We start from the raw sequence: 15,359 nt of genomic DNA on the forward strand, positions 1-15,359 counted from the left end.
AGAAAACTTTCTGTCTAGGATATAAATCTTCTTACCCTGGTTTGAACATTATACAAGAACTACATAAACGGAAACATCTCATAAATGCACAAATATGTCTAATTTTAAGGAGCAATTTAAAAATACAAGTACATTTTTATATGAAAAAAAACAATAAAAATCAAGCTTGGGAGGAAGTGGGGGAGAAAGGGAAAAAAGAGAAGGAGAGGACAACACAGATTATATAAGAGGTAAAAGGAAAAAGGGGAGGAGCCACAGAGGCCCCATCTTAGCTAGAGAGAAGTCTCCACATTCCTGGACAACAGAGCCGAGGGAAACTTCTTCGCTTGGCCCTCCTCCCATCCCTCCTCCAGCCTTTCAGAGTGCCTGCCCCTTTCAATCTAATTTATTATCTTAAGGAATTTGCAATTTTCCCCCAAGGGGAGAGGGGGGGGGAACTTACTCTTCAAGCTGTTACTCTGTTTACTCCAGTTAATTATTTAAGAGGATTCCTTAAGCCCTCACCACTCAACCTTTACGGTCTAGGAAGAAACAAAGATAACTCGGAAGGCTGAGCATCTTCATGCAAATTGAGATGATTTTTAGAGCTGCAGCGGATCTCACTGTGCTCTAGCCTTGGGGGGATTGGACACTGGGGGCACAAGGGGACTTGGTGACCTGCAGTGGGGGGGATTTGGGTCAGAAACATGGAGCCATTTGTTGAGTGTGTAAGAAAATATTAAATCTAGCATTAATTTATTGCTTCTGCAGATTATTTCTAATAGAGGCTTGCTGGCTTGTACATGTATAATACATAAACACGTGCATGAAAGTTTAATGCCATCGGAGGCACACATTCACCCACTGCACCGCCTGTTGACACGTTTTCGCTCTTCTTAACACAGTTTCCTGAAGGAGTCAACATGATGTCAAGGTGACAGAACTAGCACGACACCAGAGGAATATCCAGAAAATAAACTTTCTTAAACTTCTATATCCTTGAGATGATTGGATGGGCATTTAATAGAATGGAGTATGTTAGAGCATGCGGCTTTATCTTGAAAACCGGATCCTGAGTTATCACCAGGAGCAGCTAAACACCTTAACAGCACCCCAAGGGCAGGCCACAGTGGGGGTCAAAGGTCGCAACATAGTTGACAATAAGACTAGGCATTTGGCCAAAAGCATGTTGCTTGCTTGCTTGCTTGCTTTCTTTCTTTCTTTCTTTCTTTCTTTCTTTATTTATTTATTTTGACACAGTACAGTTGTCAGCCTTAAAAAATAAAGGGGCTGGGGTATGACTGGAGTTCTGATACACAGACACCCACAAATAACAGGGGAGCATGGTGACCGGCCTACAATTCTAGCACTCAGAAGGTGGAAACTCAGGCTCCAGAACCAGCTGGCTAGTTAGAGACGCCATATTGAAGTTATCAGGAAGCTCTGTGAATACCTTGGAGACAGATCAAGGAAGACTCCTGGGCATCTGGCCTACACAAACCTGCATACTTGTGTGCATGCATGAACATACATGCACACATCACAAACACATAAATACTCAAAAGAAAAAATTCAATCCACACATGGTCTACTGGTCTATTATTGTATTTATTTTAAGTTTTTTAAGATAAGGCATAGGTTAAGCTGAACTCACCATACAGTCCAGGCTGGCCTTGCACTCTAGATCTTGCTGCCCCAATCTCACTAGTGCTAGAATTAAAAAGGCACACACCACCATGACCAGTGTTGTGGCTTGAAAAATGAAGTTTCCCACAGGTTCCTGTCTTTTGTTACTTGGTTGCCAGCTGGTGGCATTATTTGGGAAGTTTGTGGAACCTTTAGAAAGTGGATCCTTATGGGAGGAAGTGGGGCCCTGGGGGTGCGTTTTGAGGATTTATAGCCAGCCCCAACTTCCTGTCTATGCTCTAATTTCTGACTAGAAGGCCACATGTCCAGGTGTCTCACATTTTTGCTGTCACCTTACCCTTCATGAGGGGCTGCACCCCAAAAACTGTCACTGAAAAAGCCAATCCTCCATTATTTTCTTTCTTTCTTAAAGGTACAGTGAACTTTATTAATGGTGATCAAGAGAGTAGGGTTCCCTGGGTCCCTCCTTGTTATTCTGGAGTCTAGGATGGAAACTATGAGGGGAGATGCTCAGTGTCAGGGGCTGGGTTGGAACAGGGACTCCTCCGCAGCTGAGGGCCTCTCTCTTGCTCTCGTGTCCTTCCTGGGGTGGGTGGTCCAGGGCTTCTTACTCCTTAGAGGCCATGTAGGCCATGAGGTCTGTTGCTGTAGCCATATTCATTGTCATACCATGAAATAAGCTTTCAAATTTGTCATTGAGAGCAATGCCAGACCCCACATCAAAGGTGAAAGAGTAGAAGTCATTGTTAAAGTCACAGGAGACAACCCGGTCCTTGGTGTAGACCAGGATGCCCTTTAGTGGGCCCTCACATGCCTGCTTCACCACCTTTTTGATGTCATCATACTTGGCAGGTTTTTCCAGTCAGCATGTCAGATCCAGTACGGACAGGTTATGGGTAAGAACACGGAAGGGTGTGCCAGTGAGCTTCGCATTCTGCTCTGGGATCATCTTGCCCACAGCCTTGGCAGCACCAGTGGATGCAAGGATGATGCTCTGGGCAGCCCCACGGCCATCACACCACAGCTTTCCAGAGGAGCCATCCACAGTCTTCTGGGTAGCGGTGGTCATGAGTCTTTCCACAATGGCAAATGGAACATGTAGACCATGTAGTTGAGGTCAATGAAGGGGTCATTGATGGCAACAATCTTCACTTTGCCAGATAAGAAGCAAGCCCTAGTAACCGGGTGCCCAATACGGCCAAATCCGTTTACACCTACCTTCACCATCCTGTCAAGGGAGGAGGCTAGCACTGCACAAGAAGTTGCTGCTGTCTCTGGAACAGGGAAGAACAGAGAGCCTAGGTTGTTTCTTATCAAGTATTTTTGTCACAGCGATGAGAAAAGCAGCTAATCAGCACACTAACACCGGGGTGCACCGAAGGAGCCTTGCACATGGATTTGATCCTCCCACTACAAAGCAATTCAAACAAAAACACAGTAGCAGTGGAACAGAGAAAGAAGGCGGGGTTTAACAGGTGCGCGGGGGAGGGGGGGTTGGGGGGGGAAGGCGGGGCTCACTAGCCTTCCTCTCAGGAGTAGGGGCAGAGCTCTCCCTACCTGGCTCTCAATTTTGTAGGTCCAGTATATTCAGTTCCTGGACAGTGAGCCGAGCACACCAAGGAAGCATCTATCTTTCCCTCCTTGGCTCTAGCAACCCCAGATGGCTTGCGATTGATTCGGATTTTTAAACGCCATTTGAACACATCCCCTTCCCACTCCCGAAAGTGAGTTAACAGAGATGAAAGTTGGACGCAGCCTGCCCTGCCAGTCATTCTCTCTGAAGAGTCTCGCAAATTTCTGTTCTTCGCTGCAAAGTGGATGTTTGCTCGTTTCACAGCACTCAGCTCTGCCCTAACAACAGCTCTATTGCAGCCCCGTGGCCTTTGTCGTAACATTTATTTTCAGGTCTGCCATGTGGTGGGCATCCATAACAGCCGGGCTGACTGTCACTCTGTGACTGCGAAGCGACAGCAGTGTGAGAGAGCTGGGCTCCTGTGAAGTGTGACGGGCTTGGCTGTGTTTCATTCACAGGCTCTGTGACTGTCCTTTGTCCGGAGCACACATGGAAGGGAGAGAGTGGCCGATGCGCTTCTTTTTTTTTTTTTTTTTTTGAAGCGAATGGAAAAAGGCAACCGGAGGTGGATGCTATTTCCTTCCTTCCTCTGGTGAAAGCGCAAGTTCCCCGTCTCAAAGCTTTGTGGATTAGGTAGGCAACTGGCTTTTACTGGGAGTCCTCTTGGGAACAATAGGTAGAACTAACTGCCGAAGCAAAGCTGGATCCAGCTTGTGGTAGAAAGGAACCATTGAATAACGCCTTGGCTGTTTATCTTCCCTCCAATCGAGTCTGAGCTCTGACCACAGTTCCTGGCAATCCAGGCCCAACATCTCTTTGTGGGATTTTGGAACCAACTGCTCTGAGGTAGGTTTGCAGTATGCAAAAATGTTGACGACTATCAGACCCATCAGTAGGATTTTAGTTACTTATCTGTTTCAAGGACCAAATACCCGATCTCAGGCAACTGAAGGAAGAAGGGTTTATTTGAACTTACAGATCCAGAGGGAGAGTCCTGTATATAATGTCAGGGAAGACTTGGCAGCAAGTGGCCGGAGCAGGAAACTATGAGATTACATATTCAACTACAAACTAGCCCCAAACAGCACCCCTGACTGAACAAGTATATGAATATCTGAGTTTATGGAAGCAGTTTTCATTCAAACCACCTCGGGAGTTTTTACTTCAGAACTAATCATTTAGTTATCACACTTATTGAGAGTTCTTACTACAGCAAAATAATATGTGAAAACTCCTAAAGAGAAACATCACTTTTCCTAAGCTATCTGTTTCAATAGATGAGCAGCTATAGAGGAGAGAGCCCCTTTTAGGTAGATATTTTATTAGGCTGAGACTATTGACAGCAACCAATAGATAATACTGACTTTAAGTGATTGTGATAAGTCAAAGCGGAGTTACGTATTTCAGACCCAAGTATTCTGAGGCAGGCAGTCCTATAGGACAGACACTTGCTCGCATAGCTGCACAGCTCCTTTAGGTATGTGTACCCTTCCAGTCTCCAGGCCAGAATTCTTGATTTCTCAGTCACCATGAAACTTGATCTTGGATTTCCCATCTATTTAATTATAGCACACTTAAAAAGTTACTTAGACTACAAACTCAGGATTTATTTGGGATCGTTTTTAAACCACGTACCCAGATGTACTTTGGGGAACTGACTTGACTTGGGGAGTTTGACCAGTCTGTAGTCTGTAGGGTGGTCTAGCAGTCCAGAAACCTAGGCAGAATGCTTCATAGTCAGGAAGCAGAATGTCTCCTCCTCTGGAGAAGTCTCAGGCTTTATTCTTAAAAGTCTCCTTCACCTGACTAAATGAGGCCACCAACAGTACCAGCTGTGACTTCTACATAGAAGCAAGTAGCCATAGATGTCGTCATGCCTGTAAAATATGCTAAATGTGTCATATTGAATCTAGACCACCTGGCATCACTGCCTAAACAGGTTGTCACTGCTATTTAACCAATGTAGCAATCTCACTAAGGACATGTGACCTAGAACACTGGTCTAATACCATATGCTAGAGCCTAGAAAGTAACTGGAGTGCAGTGGGCACTGGGTAAATAGCTAATTCTGCTTCCCTCTGCCTCCAGTGGAACAATATCATTAGACCATTGAGTCACGGGTGTATCTTCTGGTATAGCCATGCAGCTAAGGTGTGTTGACAATTGGAGAGGTGGAGAATAGAGCCCTTCTGGCGTACTGACAGATGCCTTCCCAGTGTCCAGAGCGAGGACACGTGGAGATGAAGTCTTAGTTCTGGGACAGAACAAACTGACAGTGGATAAGAGCAAGAAAATGTCACCCAACCAGTGTCATCCCCACAGCAAACTTCGTGAAAGAAAGAAAAAAAAAAAAAAAAAAAAACCTCATAGCAAAAGTTAATGTAGTTTCTTACAAAATAGTGGATGTGTCATATACCAAATTACCATTCAGTGTTAAATATAGCACATCAGCATACAGACTCCCCAGCTTAAATCTACACTTTAGCTGAAATTTGAGAGCTAATTTTAGAGGTTGGCTGCCTCCCCCTCTTCCCCCCCCCCCCGTTTTCCTTCCCCTCCTCCTCCTTCTTCACTCTTCTTCCTTCCCCTTTTCCTCTTTTTCTTCCTTCCCCTCCCCTTCCTCTCCCTCCTCCCCAGCTTCCACCCAGTTCCCTTGTTCCTCCCACTCCTTTCATACTGCTGGGGCTAGAACCCAGGGCTTTCCAAATGCTAACAAATCTCTAGCCACTTAGCTTTGACTATAAAGCCTTTTTTTTTAAAGATTGTTTACTTTTTGATTGTGCATATGTTGAGAGTGGTGTGCACACGGAGTGCTGATCCCCACAGAGGCCACAGACATCAGATTTCCCGGAGCTGAAGTTACACATGGTTGTGAGCCTCTTCACATGGGTGCTGAGAACCTAACTTGGGTTCTCTGGAAAATTAGTCCCCACTCCTCAGCGCTGAGCCGTAGCTGTAGCCTCGACTGTGAAGCCACGAGGACATCAGATGCGGTCTCTTCCGTGAAAGGATTTTTTTCCTGTTACTGAATTTGATAAAGCATGGGAGAAAAGGAAAGTGACAGACACCAAGGGCATCTGGAGTTTGAGGCTGAGCACCTGGCAGGATGTAGGACAAAGCAGTCTCTGGCAACATGAAACAGATTGGAAACAGCACATTATTTTTCCTCACTATAATAACAGTCCACCATGCTGCCTGTGGCTCCCCAGCAAGGTAAAAAACATGGCTTCGCTTGACCTTGATGGTTATAACAGGAGTTTGCAAAAGGACTTAAGAGTGTAACTAAAGTTTTGAAAGCAGGAGATCCTACACCTGCCGTCTTTAAGGTCACACGAGGCCTCCGGATTTTAGTGTACTCACATGTGTGTTTACTATTGAGAATTTGGTACCGTGTTTGATTGAGTTCAACATGCCTTCAACGTCCCACCGTGTGTAACTTCACAGTGCTCAATCTTGTCCACTGAGACCTTCCCACACCCACCATCCTTCCTGTACTTATAGGGATGCTGAGGTGAGCAGGGTGATGGTAATGTCCCTGTCTCTCAGAAGACCACGAGCCAAGGAAGGTGCTGAACAAGTCACGTGATGGAAGCCACACAGCCAGAAAGTGGCTCCTCCATTATGATTCAAATCCAGATATGAAAAGCTTTTCAAACCCAAGTTTTGCCTGTTTCTTACTGAGGGCTGAACTTTTGAGTTATAACCCAATGACTACTCAGGACTGGGTAAAGGTCGTTCTAGTCACTATGTGTTTCTAGAAATTTCTTTGCCCAGATGTCCCATGACAATTTAGAAAGTGCTATATCTTGTAGAATACATAGAGCAGTCCACCATGCGGCCTGTGCCACAGACTTCTCTCTACTGTCATAATGTGTATATGGGGAATCCAAACTTAAAGCCCTGTGTGTGCATATGCGTGCGTGCATGCGTGTGTGTGTGTGTGTGTGTGTGTGTGTGTGTGTGTGTGTGTAACTAGAAATGGAATCATGGCAGAGGAGGAAGAGATCTTGGCGGGGAGAAGAAGGGGGCGTGGAATCCATGTGCCATGACAGCAGAGTGGACACTGTGTGGGAAGAGAGTAGCCACAGGGGAGGGAGGTCAGGAGAGAGGGCAGGGGAGGGGCTAATTATACTTCTATAAAGACACTTGTATAAAAACTGCCACAATGAACCCATTACTTTGGTGCTAACAAAAATTAATTTAAATAACAAAATGAAAAATTAGCAATTAGGAAAAATAACCATATTGCTATGTGTATCATGATCGCACGCTCATGTCATAAAGAACCGCTAGGAACTACTACTGCCTAACAGTGACAGCATCTCCACTGATCAAGGTATTTTTGTTAGCTTTTAAAAAGTCCATGCTTGAAGAAGGACATTTTACGTCATACCACAGGAAGTTCTGCAGACTCTTCTGGGTGGCGTCCCTCTTTCCCTCAGCTGGTTTTTTTTTTTTTTTTTTTTTTTTTTTTTTTTTTTTTTTTGACATGGAGCATAGCAGCCACCCACACACACTGCGCGGCAGGGAGAATACCCCCAAATCAACCACCACGATGCTCTACAATGGAAAACTGAGCATCACATGGAAACAAACTTTATTTAGCACGAGTTCAAACAACCCCTGACTTGGCAAAGATTAAAACCATGAACTTTAGGAAGCTGCTGAATGTAGAAGTGGGAGCATCTAATAGGTGCCACGCACACACTAGCACGATCTTTCTAGAAACAGTCTGACCACAATCATACCGATTTTAAAAATTAACTCCAAGTTTAGGAATTTATTTTAAGTGTTCAAGGATGTGTTCAAAAACTTAATAATAGGGCTATTCAGTGAACATGCTCAAAACAATAAAGATGTGAAAATGACCTAAAACAGCCAACATTGCCAGACTATAGTCATCCACTTGACAAAAACTAAAAGGAGGCTGAGGAGAGAGCCCAATAGCAGCACTTACTCTACAAACACGAGGACATTAGTTCAAATCCCCAGCACTCACTTAGTAAGCCAGACAAGGCTGCACATGCTGTCACCCCAGCAGTGGAAACAGAGACACGCAGATCCCAGGACTCCTGGGCTCACTGGTCTGCTGGTGAGCGTAGCCAAAATGGTGAGTTTTCAGGTCAATAAGAGACCCTGAGGGTAAAGAGGAACATCCACAGGAAGACACTCTGTGTCCTGACATGACCTCAGCATGCACATGCATGGGTGGATACACCTCACACTACAGACACACACACAGAGACACACACAAACACACACAGACACAAACACACACACAAACATGTGCAGACAGACAGACACACATAGACACATAGACACACATACACACACAGACACAAACACACACACATACAGACATACACAGAGAGACACAGACACAAACACACACACATACAGACATATACAGAGTCACAGACACACACACACATACACACACAGACACATCCACACAGACACACAGAGACACAGACACATGGACACACAGACATACACACAACAGCGAGAGAGAGAGAGAGAGAGAGAGAGAGAGAGAGAGAGAGAGAGAGAGAGAACTCCTCTTACAGAGATGGTTTGGGGATAAAGTACCCTACACGTCCAGGGCAAGGCAATGGCTCATGCTTATCCTGTCCAACAAGGCAATGACTCTGGCGATCTGGTACAGCATGGGGACAAGTCTCCGTCCTTGCCTATTGCAGTCATGGTCTCAGGCCAGCATACCCTTCTCCTGCCCAGAGTAAGGGCACGCCAGCTGTTCTGAAACAGTCAAGTCCACATGGTGTACAGTTGATTGAAATGTCTGTAATCGATTATGTTAAATCTGTCTGGACCCAAAATGCAAAAGTATAACACAGTTTTAAAACTGCAAAACCTTGGGAGCTTGGAGGCACTTGACTGATACTGGTGGGGTAGTGCCCTCGTCTCACAGATAGGAGGCTTGTCTTAGTTATGTCTCTATTGCTCTGATTAAACACCACAACCAAGAAAACTTATAAAGAAGCCTGACAGTGTGTCAAGTCCATCTGTCCTGTGTGTCACCGTCTTCTAAGATTGGCAGATCACGTGTTTCCAAGTATGAGTCCTTGGACTATGAAGAGAACAAGTGGGCCTGGCTGGACTGAGGCATAGGGGCCACCATGAAGTGGAGCAAAAGGGAGGAGGCGCTCACCTGAGGTGTGGTTCTGAAACAGGGTTAGCTGTTCATGGCTGAGAAGAATCCATGTAGAGTGTAGTGTGTCCCTGCTTCAAAGTGGGGCAGAGGAGGCCCATACACTGAGGCAGAAGTGTTGATAGTCTTCCACAAGTCCCCCGAAGTTAGATGGCAGCAGATGATTGTGAGCTAAGTGGGCTGCGTCCCTGAGTGTCCCTGAGTGTCCCTGAGCGGTGTGTGGAGCCCTAAGCAGGTGCTGGATGCCCTGAGTCTCCGAGCTCTGGTTTCTGCTTACTTTCCACATTCCCTGAGATTTTTGAATGTCTCCTCCATGTGATCTCCACAGGATGCAAGCTAAGAATCCTGATACTCCTATTGACAAGACCCTGTGACTGGGTCGGGGTTGGGGGTTGGGGTGGGGCTCCCAGACAGGAGAGAGCATGCCTGTGAGTGTGCTTTTACAGAGCATGTTCTTTTTTTTCTCCCTGCACACACACACACACATACACACACACACACACACACACACACACACACACACACACACACACACGATCCTCCAGTTTCCCAGATGGATGAGCCTGAGCCTCTCACTTACACAAAGTTTGACACTACCCATTTGCAGCCTCTGTACACATCAAAACAAACAAACAGAGACCCAAACACACCCCAGCAGGCTGATTGTCAGTGAGTCAGGCCTCATGCTGGCACAGCCAGACAAATTCAGATAAGAATAGCTTCAAATAAATCCTCCCAGGAAAACTGGTCTCAGGCCAGAGCCCAGGGACACTTCTGGCTGAGCCATGTTCTGTACATATGCTCTGTTATCCTAAATGATTTTTATTTCTAGTTTTAAAAGGAGCCAGAGATAAAAAGGGAAGTGACTTTAAAATTGCCTTCCACCTCACTGGAAGCTGGGGTAGGCACGAAGCATTTTGGTCGAGAAGTCAGACAGCACGGTTGAACATTCAAGAGCACCTGTTTATGTTTATTTTTTGCCTTCATGTAATAAAAAAAATGGAGTTTCTGCTGCTGGAGGGTGCTGCTTCGTGAACATTAGCCACATGCAATGGTTGGAAGGTATTGTCTCTCAGGTCAAGCCTGTGGTTCCTGCCTCTGTAAATATCTGGCCCTCCTCTATAACCTTGAAAGCTATCTCAGAGTGCTCCTTGACACTTGGTGCCAGTTTAACATAATAGACATCTTGGGGGACTGCCTCAGTAATTACAGAAAGAAGAATGATTTTCATCTTGTCAATAGCTCCAGTGGATTCAAAGCTGTTGCCTAGATCACCTTCTGCTCTTCTTCCTTTGGGGGCATCTGAGTCCCAGTGTATGACATCACGTGTCCCAGTGTCATGTTATTATAACTGTGCCCTTGACAGTCCCATGGAAGGTTGTGTGGATAGACAGTGAATCAGAAATAGAGCAAGGTGAATAAGCAGGGTCGAGGCCAGTCCAGTGTAGCAGGTGACTCAGAAAGTGTGGGTGATGGATGCTTGAGGGTGGCCCACTGTTTCTCTGTTAATTTTTACAAGGTGGTATTGCTCTTGATCACCTAAAAAAAAGATGAAGGGTTCTATGATGGCCTCAAGCTCCTATCTGCTTCTTACACCAACAAGTGGTATTACTTTTCCAAATCCATGTTTTTAAATCTAAGTCACTCTGTTAGCACCTCAATCTCTAACTTAGGAAGCCTCCATCACTTCTGAGGTAAGCAGTTGAGCCTGTGTGCACTGCAGCAGAAATGAGCAGTGCATTTTAGAACAAATAGATCTGTATTTAAATCTTAACCCTGAGTGATCAGGAGCCATGGGCTTTTAGCCTGATGCCTCATCCTGGCATTAATAAAATGATCATAAATGTTTTCTACTTTACAAAGTGACTCTGAGAGTTGAATTATATAACAAGTAGAAAATAATCAGTAGAATGCATGGCTAAGAGCTGGGAGAGGACAGGAAAACGACAAGCCCCAGCCCTTATAAGAGTCACTGTTAAGCTTTGTCGAGAGTAAGTCAGTCAATCCTCACAGCACACCTAGGGCCTAGCTCCTGTTCGGAAAAACACGACGAGATGAGGGGGGAGGTATGAGGCTGACTCTAGTGTATAAGAATAAAACTCTGAGAGCTGGGCTTGAGGGGATATGCCTGTAATTCAGCATCCAAGAAGCAGGGGCAGGGGAACTGAAAGCCCAAGGGCAGCCTGAGCTGCATCAGGAGGGCTAGCCTGAGCTGCATCAGGAGGGCCAGCCTGAGCTGCATCAGGAGGGCCAACCTCCAAACAAACAAAACAAAGAAAAAACTGGGGTGATGATGGCATTATTAATGACATTCACAACTTTTTCTATGTGTATGTGTGTGTGTGTGCGCGCATGCGCGCACGCATAGGTGCATGTGCGCGCACGCACGGGCAAACATACCATGGCATGTGTGTGAAGGCCAGAGGAGAGCTGGCAGGAGTCAGTTCTCTCCTACCGTTGAGGCCCAGGTCATCAGGCTTCCTAGCAAGTGCTTTTATCTACTGGCTTTCTGGAAATGCCCATTTTTAGCATTTGTTAAATGCTTGATAAATAACAGGGTTTTTTCTAAGTCATTTCTTTCTTTGTGTCTTATATGAATAAGGATTGTTTTAATCTGTAGCCTTATTTTATACTGAATATAGCAGAACTGCAAGGAGTAATAAAATTTCTCAGCCCCAACTGGTATGTCTCTAGCACAACCCTGAGATCCAGGGCTCAGGGAACGCAGCCAAAGAGGAGGAAGAAAGATTGTAAGAGCCAGGGGTCAGGGCACCTGCTCAAGACATTGTCTCCTAGACATGACAAAGACGCTGCAGCCATCAAGTTTCCAAACTACAGCTCCCTAAACAAGAGCTGCATAGTAACAACATCAACTGCCATGGCAGTACAAATGGGGGGGACGTCACAAGACCCCACTCCAAGATGAAGAGCTGCATACACTCAATGGCTCCAAGGGAGAGAACCAGTTTTCTTCAGGGATGAGGCCTTGATCGATTATCCAAAGACAAAATGGTCATCTCTCAACACATGTGCATTCAAGAAACGCTGAATGGACTCAGTAGTATGTGGTGTGTGTGGTGTATGTATGTGTGTGTGTGTGTATGTGTAGTGTGTGTGTGAGGTGTGTGTATGGTGTGTGTATGGTGTGTGTGGTGTGTGTGAGGTGTGTGTGGTGTGTGTGTGCATCTGTGTCTGTGTGTGTGTATGTGTAGTGTGCGTGCGGTGTGTGTGTCTGTGTCTGTGTGTGTATGCGTAGTGTGTGTGTGGTGTGTGTGTGGTGTGTGTGAGTCTGTGTCTGTTTCTGTGTGTGTGTGTGGTGTGTGTGTGTGGTGTGTGTGTGTGGTGTGTGTGTGGTGTGTGTGTCTGTGTCTGTGTGTTGTGTGTGTGTTACGTGGTATGTGTGTGTGGTGTGTATGTGTGGTGTGTGTGGGGTGTGTAAGGAGTGTGGGGTGTGTGTGTGTGGTGTGTGTGTGTGCGTAACAGTGATAATTACAGAAAAGGAGATTGTGAATTCATGAAGGAATGGGGTAACACTGGAGACATAGTGAGGAAAGAGGAGTAGAAATGATGCAAATGCAGTAAATATGCATACACGAAAATTTCCCAAAAGTAGAAAATAAAGTTTAAAAACCTTCTGTGAAGACATACACCTATTCAACTACAGAAGTGCCACTTCTATTTTAGCATTTTTGTTCTCCACCAGCAGACAGTGACTCTCAAGGTATTGCCCTGCCAGCAGGCAGAATCATCTGGAAACCCAAAGAATGCAAATTCTCAGGCCCTACGCTGCATCCTGGGAATCAGGGTGAAACCCAAATGTGTGTTTCGCCAAGCTCTGGTTACCATGCCTGCCCAAGCCTAGCAACCTGCATTCTGTGTGAGGGCTCACAAGGCCTGGAAACCTTAATCTGGAAAGAAAAATCTCATTATCCCATTTCTTCTGCCTCCATTTTTTACTAGCCCCCATTTCTCTCTCTCTTTCTCTCACACACACACACACACACACATACGTGCATACACACACACACACACACATACGTGCATACACACACACACATACGTGCATACACACACACACACACATACGTGCATACACACACACACACACATACGTGCATACACACACACACGTGCATACACACACACACGTGCATACACACACACACACTCACACACACACACACACAGACACACACACATACGTGCATACACACACACACACACACACACACACACACACTCACACGCTCACACTGCTGCTCAGCTCCAATGCCGGCCGAGTACTCCTTTCAATTCCTTAGAGAGCTTTATCAAATGTCTTCCACTAGACATGACCAGCAAGATTAAACCTCTTGCTTCGGTAACTGTGCTGGAGCCTCCATGCCTCAGTGTGCTCAGCTGGACAGTGGACGCCACCATATCACGTGGCCTGAGTGTTTGATGGGAAATGGACTCAGCAACTCAAGGAAAGCCGGGGCGCCCAGTGTCTCGAGGGAGCTCCGTGAGAATATGTAACTGTTACAACAGCCACTCTTCGGTGAAAATGCGCCATTATTTTAAAATATCTGCTGAGGTCAAAGAAGCTTTTATGTTCTGACTGACAGGGCACCTTCTTTCTCAACCTGTGCAGACAGGAAGTAATAGGCTTTGATCTAGAATGCAGCAGTTTTCTACTATGCCTCAATAAAGGCCACACAGGGGCTGTGTGGAGTTATTAATGAGCGATGAAGAAAACAACGAATGTTTTCAAGTCTCCCTTTCCTTTGGATTTCACCAGCACCTACCAACCTCTCTAAGCTCCCATTAGTTAAAACAATTGAGCAGGACTAGCGGAGCCATGATGATGTCTGTTTATCAGCTGCCCTTTCCTCTCCCTTCCAAACTCCTTCCCCCTTTAACCTCAAGGCAGGGAGAGTTAAGTGGCCCCTATAACAAGAGCACTGTCTGAGGACACACGCCAAAAGCCTGGGAAGGTGGCTTGTGACCCTGGGAAGAGTGGAGAACCCACAGGGCATAGGTGCTACATCATAGCTTTCTGGAGAGGAAGGAGACATCTTTTGTCCATTCCCTCTGGTTTTTTTTTTTTTTTTTAATGATCTTTATATTGGTTACTTTTCTAATTGCTATAACAATATGCCCAATAAGAATCGATTTGAGGAAGGAAGCATTTATCCTTGCTAAACAGTTACAGGCGGCTGTTCTATCAGGGTAGGAAGGCACAGAGGCAAGAAGTCAGCAGGCCATACTCAGTCGCAGTCAGAAATCAGAGAGTACCAGGAAACTACAGGGCTCTAAAGGCTCCAGGCCGGCTCGCAGTAACCCAGTTCCTCCCGCAACCCCAAGGTCCTGAAAGTTCCCCAACCTCCAAGCTGTGGGGGAAGTTTTCCTTTCAAGCCAGGAAAGCACTGCAGACATCTGGGGTGCTCTGCTGCAAGACCTTCCACACCAGGAAGCAGGAACAATGCAGCTGTTAAAGCCTCCCTTACTATGAAGGCTAGAATTCCAAGGCCAAGGTCACAGCTTAGCTTTCTCTGTGGTCACAGAGGACATCTCTTCCTTGCCTCACCCTAACCTCTGGTGCTGTGCTGACCATCTTAGGTCATGTCTTGTTCTGTGGACCACCTTGACCTCTGACTTCATCTTACATGGTGGACTCCACATATGAGTGCCAGTGTCTGAACATCCCCTTTTTTTGTACAGACACCGGCACTGTGGATTAGGGGTCACCCTGGCTATGGTATGACCTCATTATCAATAACATCCTCAGTTCATTTCCACATCAAGATGGCATCCTGAAGGTACTAGGGTTTTAGGACTTTCACATGTGACTTTTAGGGATGACAAAAATAATTTTAATAGACGCTGAGTAGAAGTGCATGCCCATGAAGCAAGTGTTGGACCAGTTCAAACAAGCATGGGTTTGTGTTACAAAATGGATCAGCAGGGCTATGAGATGGCTGAGCCACTAAAAGCATTGCTACACAATCCTAG

The 15,359-nt window shown here is 45.8% G+C and overlaps 1 pseudogene; it reads right to left on the reverse strand.

The window, feature by feature from the left end:
• Positions 1–2,233: 2,233 nt before the first annotated feature.
• LOC127195031 (glyceraldehyde-3-phosphate dehydrogenase-like) lies at positions 2,234–2,695 on the reverse strand (annotated as a pseudogene).
• Between the last annotated feature and the right edge of the window lie 12,664 nt (positions 2,696–15,359).

This window comes from Acomys russatus, chromosome 11, assembly GCF_903995435.1.
Source record: "Acomys russatus chromosome 11, mAcoRus1.1, whole genome shotgun sequence".
Classification (NCBI taxonomy): Eukaryota; Metazoa; Chordata; class Mammalia; order Rodentia; family Muridae; genus Acomys; species Acomys russatus.